The sequence below is a fragment of the Schistocerca nitens genome, chromosome 4 (assembly GCF_023898315.1).
Source record: "Schistocerca nitens isolate TAMUIC-IGC-003100 chromosome 4, iqSchNite1.1, whole genome shotgun sequence".
NCBI lineage: Eukaryota > Metazoa > Arthropoda > Insecta > Orthoptera > Acrididae > Schistocerca > Schistocerca nitens.
Window position 1 is genome coordinate 704,608,997 of NC_064617.1, and position 14,891 is coordinate 704,623,887.

The following is a 14,891-nucleotide window of genomic DNA, read 5'->3' on the forward strand; positions in this document are numbered from 1 at the left end:
CCTACGACACACTGGACCAGAAAGCAGCAAACGTCATGACATCACACTTTTCTGGAAAATATTCTCGCTCTTACACGTAACTGAATCCGTGATGTTGTCTGGGTATGTAAATTTAAGCAGAAAACATGGCGACACCATCAAGACAGCGTGTAACCAACATCAAATTGCCATGAAACTTACCACATGTATATAGACAAACTATTAACATTTCAGAGTTACTGTAAAAGGTGCGTAGGAGTAACATAGACTATGTTATGTATACAGGGTGTTACAAAAAGGTACGGCCGAACTTTCAGGAAAAATTCCTCACACACAAATAAAGAAATGATGTTATGTGGAGATGTGTCCGGAAACGCTTAATTTCCATGTTAGAGCTCATTTTAGTTTCGTCAGTATGTACTGTACTTCCTCGATTCACCGCCAGTTGGCCCAATTGAAGGAAGGTAATATTGACTTCGGTGCTTGTGTTGACATGCGACTCATTGCTCTACGGTACTAGCATCAAGCACATCAGTACGTAGCATCAACAGGTTAGTGTTCATCACGAACGTGGTTTTGCAGTCAGTGCAATGTTTACAAATACGGAGTTGGCAGATGCCCATTTGATGTATGGACTAGCACGGGGCAATAGCCGTGGCGCGGTACGTTTGTATCGAGACAGATTTCCAGAACGAAGGTGTCCCGACAGGAAGACGTTCGAAGCAATTGATCGGCGTCTTAGGGAGCACGGAAAATTCCAGCGTATGACTCGCGACTGGGGAAGACCTAGAACGACGAGGACACCTGCAATGGATGAGGCAATTCTTCGTGCAGTTGACGATAACCCTAATGTCAGCGTCAGAGAAGTTGCTTCTGTACAATGTAACGTTGACCACGTCACTGTATGGAGAGTGATACGGGAGAACCAGTTGTTTGCGTACCATGTACAGCGTGAGCAGGCACTATCAGCTGCTGATTGGCCTCCACGGGTACACTTCTGCGAATGGTTCATCCAACAATGTATCAATCTTCATTTCAGTGCAAATGTTCTCTTTACGGTTGAGGCTTCATTCCAACGTGATCAAATTGTAAATTTTCACAATCAAGAGATGTGGGCTGACGAGAATACGCACGCAACTGTGTAATCACGTCATCAACACAGATTTTCTGTGATCGTTTGGGCAGGCATTGTTGGTGATGTCTTGATTGGGCCCCATGTTCTTCCACCTATGCACAATGGAGCACGTTATCATGATTTCATACGGGATACTCTACCTGTGCTGCTAGAACATGTGCCTTTACAAGTACGACACAACATGTGGTTCATGCACGATGGAGCTCCTGCACATTTCAGTCGAAGTGTTCGTACGCTTCCCAACAACAGATTCGGTGACAGATGGATTGGTAGAGGCGGACCAATTCCAAGGCCTACACGCTCTCCTGACTTCAACCCTCTTGACTTTCATTTATGGGGGCATTTGAAAGCTTTTGTCTACGCAACACCGGTACCAAATGTACGTAGAGACTCTTCGTGCTCGTATTGTGGACGGCTGTGGTATAATACGGCATTCTCCAGGGCCGCATCAGCGCATCAGGGATTCCGTGCGACGGAGGGTGGATGCATGTATTCTCGCTAACGGAGGACATTTTGAACATTTCCTGTAACAAAGTGTTTGAAGTCACGCTGGTACGTTCTGTTGCTGTGTGTTTCCATTCCATGATTAATGTGATTTGAAGAGAGGTAATAAAATGAGCTCTAACATGGAAAGTGAGCGTTCCCGGACACATGCCTACATAACATATTTTCTTTCTTTGTGTGTGAGGAATGTTTGCTGAAAGTTTGGCCGTACCTTTTTGTAACACCCTGTATAAGGTGAGATTATGCAGTGGGTAACTGATTCAATGATCGAATCTGAATTCTGTTTGCCTGTGAGAAGCTCAGGGGAGGAACTTCTACCGGCAGGTGTCAGAATTCCACAGCGCCAGTGCTGTGGCCTATCAAGTCTGCAGTTCATCGGCTTCAGTACTGCTGCTCGGTTGGGAACCCACGATAATCACGATAATGTGATCCCAATAAGTTCAAGAGAACCATCCCCAACGCCATGCAGAATCCACGCAATCCTGAATAGTAAGCACTGTAAAGTTGAACACTTTCTTCACGAGACTGTGTAGTATCAAACATCCGCACAACATTGCTTGAGTCAGGAACTGGGCTTTTTACCAGCAAGACAAGTACCCACATGGACACTGGAATGGCATATGAAGCTGCGTGAACTGTTAGTAAAGCGACAATTCGGTGCCTTTCCTTGGTTGTCGTAAGACACTCCCTATTACAAGCATGCCTTTGATTTGAAATTTGTAGTCGCAGTCTCATCCTTGTTGACTGATTTCCAAAGTCTGGAGGAGACCCACTAGTGTTACCGTAGGCTAATGTATTTGGTCTAGCAGCTTATTGCAGAGTCGAACGGAAATGCAAAGTAATTGACTGGTAGGATGTGAATTTGACGTACAAGTATATGATAAGATAATAAGCCACGAGATATTCTGCATCAGTCGAAAATAATGTATAAAAAGAACGGAACGGATGGACAACATAATTATGCGGGGACTTCAGAATGTCGAACACGGTAAGACCGTTGCGAAACAAGAATGTCGCCCCAGAAGAGAGTACGCGTTCCGAGTTTCCTGGAGACACTGTTATCAGGTGCATCACGGTCTTGGATGGGCCATGCCGATCGGCAAGTTCAGATCTTGCACCCTGTGATGTCCATCTTTTCCGTAAACTGGAAGGACGGTTGGTGGAAAGAGCTTTTCCAACGATGATAACGTTATCACAGTAGTTTTCGAAAGGAGCGGATTTCTGTCGTCGAGGAAACCGCACAAGTCGCCGAGGAGGCGTCAGATAGAAAGATTTGCAACAGACGCGCCCAAGATGATGTCTCCTGGCCAGTAATGCCATACAGTCTTTCGTTTATAAAAATTTCGGCGTATGACAAATGAACCAGCAGTCGTAAGCTGTAGCGATCATTTATTGCTAGAATGTTATACAGAATACATGAATACATTTTGATAATAAAAAAAGGAAACCTTCTGACAATTCTGCTGCGCTCTACTTTAAATACGAGGCCGTGCTGCAATGTAAGCATTCTCTATCTCTTTTAATCACCTCTACATATTTACTTCTCAACCTAATCATCATGGCGCGAACACATTTCTCCAAAGCAGAGACCACTTCATTGATACCACCAGTTTGAAACGTGTGACTGTGTTCACGGAGGCATAGTATCACCTCTGCTTGGACTGCTCCATCACTATCAAAGTGAAGTCCTCCAAGGTGTTCATTAAGATTCTAAAACAGACGAAAATGGGGCCATGTAGGGTCTGCATGGAGGATGATCGCTTACAGTGAACCCAACGCGTCGCTCTGTTGCAGATGTCGCAGCATTCCTGTGTGATCTGGCATGGTGTTGCTGAAGGACAGGGTGCTCTATATGCGGGCGAACCCTTCGAATTCTAAACTCGCTGACTGCACACTGTTCTCACGCACCGACACTGTTACGAGTATGTTACATACCGCGATGTTACACGATACAATTCGGAGCACTGTAGCGGCAGAGGGCTGCATTACGTAGACACGAAGAATAAAGATGTAGAATTTTAATAATGTTTGTTTTACTTAAGAACTGTCTCATAAGAATTTCGGAGCCACTAGTTATCAGCATGCCCTCAGCAAAGCGTCATGAACGCCATAATGACTTACGTCTTAGCTAAGGAAAATGGGCTGAAGGAGTTATGTTAAGATTTCATACACGAATTTACTGTCATAAACACTGATTCAGCACACATGAAAGGAAAACTAAGCTCCAGGGAATTTACAAGCAAAGGCTCAACATTAAGGTTTGAAAACAAATACCACTGCTCAACGCAGAGAGGAGAGCGGATAGGTGGAACGAATACATCTAGAGTCTCTGTGGAAAGCAGTAAGTGTCTGATAACGTGACGGAAGAAGAAATCTCAAATAAGAAGATGATTATAGTTTAACGATCCATCAACACTAAAGCTATTAAATGCAGCACAAGTTCGAGTGAGATGAAGGATGGGGAGAGAAATCAGACAAACGACTTTCAAATGAACAGCCCTGCGATTTACTTCAAGTGATTTAGGGAAACAACGAAAACCTGAACCTGGATGGCCGGACAGGGGTTTTAACTTCTGACCTGCGTTATGTGTATCCAGAGTGGTGCACAGTGCTTCGCCTGGCTTGCTATGAGGAAGTGTGTGTCGATTTGAAGGACATATAGATACAGCACTAAAATCAGTGTTTGGCTGAGCTCTAGAAGACTTCCGAAGATACAACGCAAAAGCGGAAGATGGAATTCCTAAGTTAATGCGTAAAAGCTATGAGAGTGGAGGCACACTAGACATTTTTCGGGTAGCTATCGATCACACGATCGTAAAGGCAGCAGGGGCAGGAGTAGAGAGTTAATGCATCAAACCTGCCAAGGAGGATAATAGACGAAAGAATTAAAAAGAAATTAGGGATAGCTTAAATAACGATTACTTTGTCTCTGGAAACCGAGCTACAGCTCTGGTGATACTCTTGTAAATGCGAGCAAGGCTTAAGAAAAATCGAGGGTCTCTCACATAAATTTTCGAACTAGAAAAAGCTTTCCACAATGTAAACTTGCTAACGGTGTTTGAAATCTTCTGAAAATAGTTATAGATTCTAAGAAAAGATGGATAAGGAACATACGTAGAAGGACCAACAGAATAGTAAGAATGGGGAAGCACAGCAGAAATGTTATAAGGGCGTAAGGCGAATGCAATCTTTCTCCTCAACTGCTCTATCTGTACGTCAAGGAAACCTTAACAGAAACACAATGATTTAGAAGTGATGTTAAAATATATGTGAAATTACATCGATGATAAGATCGGCTGATAATATTTCTGTCCGCTTTGTAAGTGTGGGAAACTTACGAAATAGGTTGCATGACAGTCAGTTGAGCACTAATATGGATTTTGGTTAAATCAACAAAATACGAAGGTAGCAGCAATACGATAATCGGTAAGACAGAAATGAAATGTCTTGTGACGAGGGCCTCCCGTCGGGTAGACCGTTCGCCTGGTGCAGGTCTTTCGATTTGACGCCACTTCGGCGACTTGCGCGACGATGGGGATGAAATGATGATGATTAGGACAACACAACACCCAGTCCCTGAGCGGAGAAAATCTCCGACTCAGCCGGGAATCGAACCCGGGCCCTTTGGATTGACAGTCTGTCGCGCTGACCACTTTTTTTTTTTTTCTTTTTTTACCACTCAGCTACCGGGGGCGGACAAGATAAGACAGAAAATTTTTTTGCTAAGCAATACACGAAAAACTTTTTCTACGTTGGAATCAATATAAAGCATAGGCTTATCGTATGAATTAGGGAAGCCGCAAGAAGCAGAGTAAAATATAAAACAAAATATCCTAGTATTTAGACTAATATTAGAGCATCAAATTTCTGAGAATGTAGGGGTCGAACATAAAATCGTATAACAGACATTAAGAATTTGGGGATACCGCAAAAGAAGAAGAGTCTAAACGTCATACATTGAAGCGCCAAAGCCGGCCGCGGTGGTCTAGCGGTTCTAGGCGCTCAGTCCGGAACCGCGCGACTACTACGGTCGCAGGTTCGAATCCTGCCTCGGGCATGGATGTGTGTGATGTCCTTAGGTTAGTTAGGTTTAAGTAGTTCTAAGTTCTAGGGGACTGATGACCACAGATGTTAAGTCCCATAGTGCTCAGAACCATTTCAACCATTTTTGAAGCGCCAAAGAAACTGGTATAGGCCTGTCATTCAAATACGGAGCTACGTTTGTAAACAGGCAGAATACAGCGCTGCGGTCGGTAACGCATATATAAGACAACAAGTTTCTGGCGCAGATGTTAGATCAGTTTCTGCTGCTACAATGGCAGTTTATCAAGATTTAAATGAGTTTGAATGTGGTGTGGCCATGTTTCTATACCTCCTGGAGTGCCACATACATGTGGCACTGTATAATAATATACTAATTACGGTCGGCGTACGAGCGTTGGGGCACAGCATCTCCGACGTAGAGGTGAAGTGGGGATATTCCGCACAAATATTTCTCGACTGACTATCAGGAATCCGCTAAAAAAATGCGTCATCCGACGCAGATGCGACCGGAAAAGGATCCTGCAAGAACGGGACCAACGACGACTGAAGAATTCGTTCACTGTGACAGAATTACAACCCTTCCACAAACTGCTGCAGATTTCAGTGACGGGCCGTCAACAAGTGTCAGCGTGCGAACCATTCATTCAACGAAGCATCACTGATATGGGCTTTCGAAACCGAAGACCGTCTCGTGTACCACTGATGACTGCACGGCACAAAGCTTTACCCCTCGCCAGGCCCGTCAACACGGGTATTTAACTGTCGATGACTGTAAACATATTGCCTGGTCGGACGAGTCTCGTTTCAAATTGTATCGAGCGCATGGACGTGTACGGGTATGGAGACAACCTCATGAATCCATGGACCCTGCATGTCAGCAGGGGACTGTCCAAGCTGGTGGAGGCTCTGTAATGCTGTGGGTCGTGCGCAGTTGGAGTGATGAGGGACCCTCATACGTCTAGATACGACCTTGACAGATGACACGTACGTAAGCATCCTCTCTGATCACCAGCATCTATTCATGTCCATTGTGCATTCCGACGGACTTTGCCATTTCCAGGAGAACAATGCGAAACCCCATACGTCCAGAATTGCAAGATAGCGACTCCAGGAACACCCTTCTGAGTTTAAACACTTCCGCTGGCCACCAAACTCCCCAGACATGAGCATTATTGAGCACATGTTCAACTGTTCAAATGTGTGTGAATTCATAAGGGACCAAACTGCTGAGGTCATCGGCCCATAAACTTACACACTACTTAAACTAACTTATGCTAAGAACAACATACACACCCATGCCCGAGGGAGCACTCGAACCTCCGGCGAGTGGGGCCACGCAATCCGTGACATGGCGCCTCTAACCGCGCGGCCACTCCGCGCGGCTTTTGAGCATATCTGGGATGCCTTGCTACGTGTTTTTCAGAAGACATCTCCACCCCCTCTTACTCCTACGGATTTATCGAGAGCCGTGCAGGATTCATGGTATCAGTTCCCTGTAGCACCACTTCAGACGTTAGTCGAGTCCATGCCACGTCGTGTTGTGGCAGTTCAGCGTGCTCGCGGCGTCCCTACACGATACTAGGGAGGTGTACCAGTTTCTTTTGTTCTTCAGTGTAGATGTAATGTGACAGAAAGATGCTGAAAGTTAGATAGACAAATAATAAATGAGGCCGTTCTCCACAGAACCGTTCATTGGAAGCAGGGATGGAGTTTTGGGATAAACGTTAAGTTAGCAGAGAATGATCTTATGATACAGAGGGATTTATAGAGCAGAAAAATTTTAGGGAAAGAAAAATAATGAAATATACATTCACGTTAAGAAAAAACAGAACACTCAACGAATAACGATTCGACGTTTATTTTCACAGACATCTGTTGAGTTGATTTTCCGTTTTGCATTACCTTAGAACGTATTGGGTAATTTCTTTTAAGAGCCATAACTTTGTCCTTATTGTCAGTTATTTTCTAGTTAGAGAGTTTGCCTATTAAGTCTAACCGATGTAGGGCAGATTATAAATCGTTCTCCATGTTTTGTAAAATTATGTGCTCATCAGCAAGGTGCGGTATTTAAATGTGTGTTTCTAGGTATTAATTTTAATCCAGAATTAGCTTCTTGCCTTCATTGCTGTAAGCGTGCGATGTCGTTAATATGTACAGTGCATGAGGACTTACACACTTGTCGTATGCCTGTGTTAACTGCTAATGGTCCTTATCTCTCTTTGCGTGTATTTATTAAAAGTTCATTATTGAAATACAAACTTTTCGTCACTCGTGTCAAATATTTAGGATAGCCTCGTCTTTCCATTATATTGGGCAGCGTATACCTATTCACTCTGGAGAAGGCTTTTTCATAGGCTACAAAAGCAATGTCGGTGTCCAGATTACGTTCTCGTCTGTTTTCAGTTATATACTGCACTATAGCAATATTGTCACTGCATGAACGTACCTTTTCAAAACCATTTTGTTCCTCAGTCTACACTCAGTTATTGTTGCACATAGTTTATCGATAATGTAATTTTCAAGAGCATTTTTTGCTGCTTTTTCATAGCGTGATACTTATTACTCCCGCCACTCTCCAAAAGCAGGGTACAGTCTTCCGTTTCCAGCATTCATTCAATAATTGCAACAGTCTGAGCCCTAACATTAATTCTTCACATTTGGAAGTTCTACGTCAACATTAACGTGCCCTGCTGTTTTTCTGTTATTCATCTGTTTAAATACTTCTCGTACGTCCTCCAATGTAATATTATTTCCTTGGTGTATTTCATCATCTGGTTCTTTGTCGTGGCCTGCTGCGTTAGTTCAACTTGTATATTTTTTAAAAAGTCTAAAATATCACAATAATTTTTCCATCTAACTGACTTCTGAATATGGTCTCAGTAAATGACATGCTGTGATTTTTGTAGCAACATTATTTACATAGTTCCGGTGTCAAATTCGCTTTTTCATGTGGAACTACACACTCGTACCACATGACGATGTCACTCTAGTTTCTTCCACCTCGCACACTATTCGCTTTTAAGTTTACAGACAGACTACACCACCCGATCATTTTCTTTCCAGTTCTCTTATGCAAGCAGAGAACATTAGTTCTCTGAGATCATGTTTATTTAGTGAAGTTGTTTTTAATTAAATAGTTGAATCCTTACTTGCTATTGTTAAGTGAGCTTTTATGTAAAATACGTTTCTATAAAAAATGGCTGAGAAGTGGCTAATTTTTAAGTGTAGTGTTCTGACTTATGTAGTGTTGGTGCGAAAGAGATTGGGTAAATGGCTCTGAGAACTATGCGACTCAACTTCTGAGGTCATTAGTCGCCTAGAACTTAGAACTAATTAAACCTAACTAACCTAAGGACATCACACACATCCATGCCCGAGGCAGGATTCGAACCTGCGACCGTAGCGGTCGCTCGGTTCCAGACTGTAGCGCCCAGAACCGCACGACCACTCCGGCCGGCAGGGATTGGGTAGTTAAATGTGGCGTCAGGATGCTGTCTGTAGTTGACAGCATATTACAGACCTATGTAACCATGTTGTAATCTCTTGGTGGTGAATTAATGAATGTCCAGAAATTTACTACACTTCTCACACCATTAACTGAGTTGCCGGTTGACTGGAATTACTGGCACTTGTATAGTGGGCTCAGCTCTGTGGACCCACTTACAACAAACCCCAAAACGGCTGGCTTACTGTTCTGTACGAAAATATGATCAGTCCTGTTCCATAGGACTAATCATGTTTAAATTTGGAACAGTAAACTGCTGTAATCCATTGCTTGAATTGTGTTGAAATATGTGAAGTTCCGTAAAACCTAGATAATCTCCAGGGTGTCCATAGTTAAGGTTCCACTTTCAAAACGCTGTAGAAAGAGAGCCACTAATTAGAATGACCTCACATCTACTGTACTTAGACGTGCTACAAACATTTAATATTGATTCTTAACTCAAGTTATTTAACAATATAGATTAATTTTAGTATGGTATTTTTAATAATCTGCTATTTTTCCATCTCTTCCAAGGCGGATACTATTAGTCCTACATAAGAAATGATAGGTAGTTTTTGGTAGGAAATTTAACGTAGTTTAATTTTGTAGTGAGAAACATTATCAGATGGTTCAAATGGCTATGAGCACTATGGGACTTAACTTCTGAGGTCATCAGTCCCCTAGAACTTAGAACTACTTAAACCTAACTAACCTAAGGACATCACATACATCCATGCCCGAGGCAGGATTCGAGTCTGCGACCGTAGCGGACTGAAGCGCCTAGAACCGCTCGGTCACTACGGCCGGCGAAACATTATCCATTATCGCTAGGTGCCGTGGTATTCAAGATATTCAAGAAAAACATGAAAACGTTGTCTTTAAATGTCCTCTCCCTCCCATCTCCCACCTGACTACCACCCACGCTCAGACCCCACCAGTCAGAAATGTTGTTCATAATAAGGGTGACAGACTGAGAGAGTGCTTTGTACACAATCACCTTCGTAAACTGAATGCCCTTTGCTAACATTACAGGGTGAGATGGTGCAGTGGTTAGCAAAATGGATTCGAATTCGGGAGGACGACTGTTCAACTCCCCGGCCGGCCCTCGACATTTCAGTTCTCCGTGATTTTCTCAAATGGCCCCAGGGAAATGCCGGGATGGTTGCTTTGTAGGGCACAGTCAGTTTCTTTCCCAGTTCTTTCGTAATCCGTCTCCAGTAACCTTCCTGTCAACGGGACGTTAAACTCTAATCTTCCTTTCTTCTTCCTTCTGTTCTTAGTGGTCTATCAACGAACTGAATTCTCCTACGTGTTGTACCTACGATTAAGCTGGCGCCATCATTCCATTTCGTAGCCTTAAAAATTACTAGAGCAGGTGTTTATGCGAGTTCACTGACACCGACTCACATTGATGTAGTAGAGTATTCCATTTTCTTGTTTTGTGATGTGCAAAGCAGTACCCTCCGCCATCCACTAATGTAGCCTAATGTAACCAGTTCGCTCCGCTGGCGCTGCAGGGAGACGTGGAGCGGGCCCGCACAGTAGTTGGTGCTGCGCGGCAGGTCACCCGATATTTCTCCATTAGCGGCAGTTTTTCGGCCGCCGGCGTGACGTCAAGCTGCCGTCCCATTGCGGTGCGGCCTCCCACGGGCCGTTTACAGCCGCGGCGATGGGCGCGAGGAAGGCCGCGGACGCTGTGCAGCTGACGGCGGGCGGCGGGCGGCGGACCTCCAGTTACCCAGTAAGGACATACACGGGCTGACTGGTCGGGCGCCTCCATTCGTCCTAATACTGTAATATAGTAGGCTCTCGCCGAAGGAGTTCATTTGCAAAAAAGGGTGGCAGAATGCAGAATGCAGCAAATAGTTCTGCGTCACTGGAATAGAGCGAAGCTCATTCCAATGTGTAACATGTATAATACATGAGATCCACAGAATTACTGAGCCATAGCTCTCACATCCATCTGCTGGAGGATCAAATGGTTCAAATGGCTCTGAGCACTATGGGACTCAACTGCTGTGGTTATCAGTCCCCTAGAACTTAGAACTACTTAAACCTAACTAACCTAAGGACATCACACACATCCATGCCCGAGGCAGGATTCGAACCTTCGACCGTAGCAGTCGCACGGTTCCGGACGGCGCGCCTAGAACCGCGAGACCACCGCGGCCGGCTGCTGGAGGCTCCTAGAGCATATAGCACGCTAAAACATTATGATAGGTGATTTGTTTATACACAACTCCTAATACTGTGACGGAGCTCCTTTCAACGGCATAGTGCGATATTGTGCACTCGCGGTCTGGGGTTAGAGTCTCCGAATAACAATCAAAACTTTATCAGTTCCGGGTTCGATACCCGCCGCTGTTTAAATTTTGATTTATAATGAGCATTGCCGACCGAAGATTTCCGGCATAAGAAGTCACTCTCAATCTGCCAAAGGACTTATTAAAGAGGACGGTGGAGCGGACAGAGGTTCACGGCACTCTTGTCCTTGGGGTCGAAAATTACCTTTGAAAACGGAAGAATATGCAATGATCAACAGAATGAGAATGCAGAAGGCATCTATCATGTATTCACAGGACATGGGGCCTGAAATGGAAACAAGTGTTACGATGACCTCTACATCGGCTTAGAACTACTTAAACCTAACTAACCTAAGGACATCACACACATCCATGCCCGAGGCAGGATTAGAACTTGCGACCGTAGCGGTCGCGCGGTTCCAGACAGAAGCGCCTAGAACCGCTCGGCCACTCCGGCCGGCTCCCCAATTCCGAGCCGGCCGATGTGGCCGTGCGGTTAAAGGCGCTGCAGTCTGGAACCGCAAGACCGCTACGGTCGCAGGTTCGAATCCTGCCTCGGGCATGGATGTTTGTAATGTCCTTAGGTTAGTTAGGTTTAACTAGTTCTAAGTTCTAGGGGACTAATGACCTCAGCAGTTGAGTCCCATAGTGCTCAGAGCCATTTGAACCATTTGAACCCCAATTCCGATCTGCAAGAGGACTACCACGGGACACGTGACTATGAGGAAAAGATTGAGAAACCAACGAAAGGATGATGTTCTACGAGTGGGGGCGTGGAATGTCAGAAGCTTGAACGTGGTACGGAAGCTAGGAAATCTGAAAAGGGAAATGAAGAGGCTCAGTCTAGAGACTGAATGGGCCAGTGAAGTGAAATGGAAAGAAAACAAGGATTTCTGTCCAGATGAGTATGGGTTAATATCAATAGCAGCATAAAATTGTGTTGTGTTAATGTCAACAGTTTAGTGATACAGTTGTTCTTATCAGAATCGACGGCAAACCAACTTCGACAACGATGGTTCACCTATACATGCCAACGAAGGAAGCTGAAGATGAAGAGATAGAGAAAATATATGAGGATATTGAAGGGGTAATACAGTATGTAAAGGGAGATGAAAATCTAATAATCATCTCTTAGTTGGTTGTGTTGGGGAAGGAGACCAGACAGCGAGGTCATCGGTCTCATCGGATTAGGGAAGGACAGGGAGGGAAGTCGGCCGTGCCCTTTGAAAGGAACCATCCCGGCATTTGCCTGGAGCGATTTAGGGAAATCATGGAAAACCTAAATCAGGATGGCCGGACGCGGGATTGAACCGTCGTCCTCCCGAATAATCATCTCTGGCTGGAATTCAGTTGTAGGGAAAGAGTGGCAGAAAAAGTTACAGGAAAATATGAGTCTCAAATGAGGAATGAGAGAGGAGAAAGATTAATGGCGTTCTTCAATAAATTTCAGCTATGAAAAGCGAATATTCAAGAATCACAAGAGGAGGAGGTATACTTGCAAAAGGCCAGGTGACGTGTGAAGATTTTAGCTAGATTACATCATGGTCAGGCAGAGATTCCCAAATGAGATAATTGATTGTAAGGAGTACACAGGAACAGATAAAGACTCAGATCAAAACATAGTAGTGGTGAAGGGTAGGCTGAAGCTTAAAAGATTAGTCAGGAAGAATCAATACGCAAAGAAGTGGGGTACGGAAGTACCGAGGAGTGACGACATACGCCTGAAATTGTCTAAGGCTATAGATAAAGCAGTATGGAATAGCTGTATAGGCAGTACACTTGAAGAGGAATTGAAATTTTTAAAAAGGGCAATCACAGAAGTTGGAAAGAAAAGCATAGGTACAAAGAAACATACTGCAAAGACATACTTGCAAAAGGCTAGGTGAAACGTGAGTATTTCAATTTGATTACATCATGGTCAGGCAGAGACTCCCAAATCAGATAAATGATTTAAGAACAGACTAAATACTTCATTTGATGGATTAAGAAGGAAGTACAAAAATGTTCAGGGAAATTCAGGCATAAAGAAATACAGGCTGGCCGTGGTGGCCGAGCGGTTCTAGGCGCTACAGTCTGGAACCGTGCGACGCTACGGTCGCAGGTTCGAATCCTGCCTCGGGCATGGTTGTGTGTCCTGTCCTTAGGTTAGTTAGGTTTAAGTAGTTCCAAGTTCTAGGGGTCTGATGACCTCAGCAGTTAAGTCCCATAGTGCTCAGAGCCATTTGAACCAATAAAGAAATACAAGTCGCTCGGAAACTAAATGAATGGGAAGTGCAGGAAAGCTAAGAAGAAATGGTTGCGTGAAAAATATAGGGAAATCGAAAAAGAAATGATTATAGGAAAGACTGACTCAGCATATAGGAAAGTCAAAACCACTTTCAGCGAAATTAAAAGCAAGGTGGTAACATTATGAGTCCAATGGAAATTCCACAGTTAAATGCAGAGAGCGCATAAGTGAATAGGGTACATTCAAGGTCTCTATGACGGGATAGATTTTTCTGATGTGATAGAAAATATTTACAAAAGATAGGGGATACACTATCAGAATCAGAATTTAAGAGAGCTTAGAAAGACTTACGATCAAATAAGGACGAAGGGATTGATATCATTCCATAAGAATTTATAAAATCATTGAGGTAAGTGGCAACAAAACAACTATTCACTTTGGTGTGCCGGATGTGTTAGTCTGGCGATATGCCATCATCCACACAATTCCAAACACTGCAAGAGCTGACAAGTGGGAGGACTGTTGCTCAATCAGCTTCACATCTCACGCATCCAAGTTGCTAACGTTAATAATATACAGAAGAATGGAAAAAAAAATTGCAGACTTGTTAGATGACGATCAGTTTGGCTTTGAGGAAGGTAATGGCGGTCGAGAGACAGCTCTGACGTTGCGGTTGATAGTGGAAGCAAGACTAAAAAAAAATCAAAACACGTTTATAGGATTTGTCGACCTGGAGAAAACACTCAACTATGTAAAACGGCGCAATATGTCCGAAATAGCTTGAAAAATAATGGGTAAGCTGTAGGAATAGACGGATAACATCAAACGTTTAAAAGAACCAAGAGGGAGTATGAAGGGTGAAAGACCAAGAACGAAATGCTCGAATTAAAAAGGGTGTTTGACAGGAATATAGACTTTTGCCCCTACTATTCAATCTGTGCATCAAAGAAACAATGATGGAAATAAAAGAAAGGTACAACAATGGAATCAAAATACAAGGTGAAAGGATATTAATGATAAGATTCGCTGATGACATTGCTATCCTCAGTGATAATGAAGATTAATGAGTGGATATGCTGAGTGGACGGAACAGTCTGATGTGTACAGCATATGGATTGAGAATAAATCGAAGAAAAACGAAACTAATGAGAAGAGGCAGAAATGAGACCACCGAGAATCTTAACACCAGGATTGATGATCACAAAGTAGATGAAG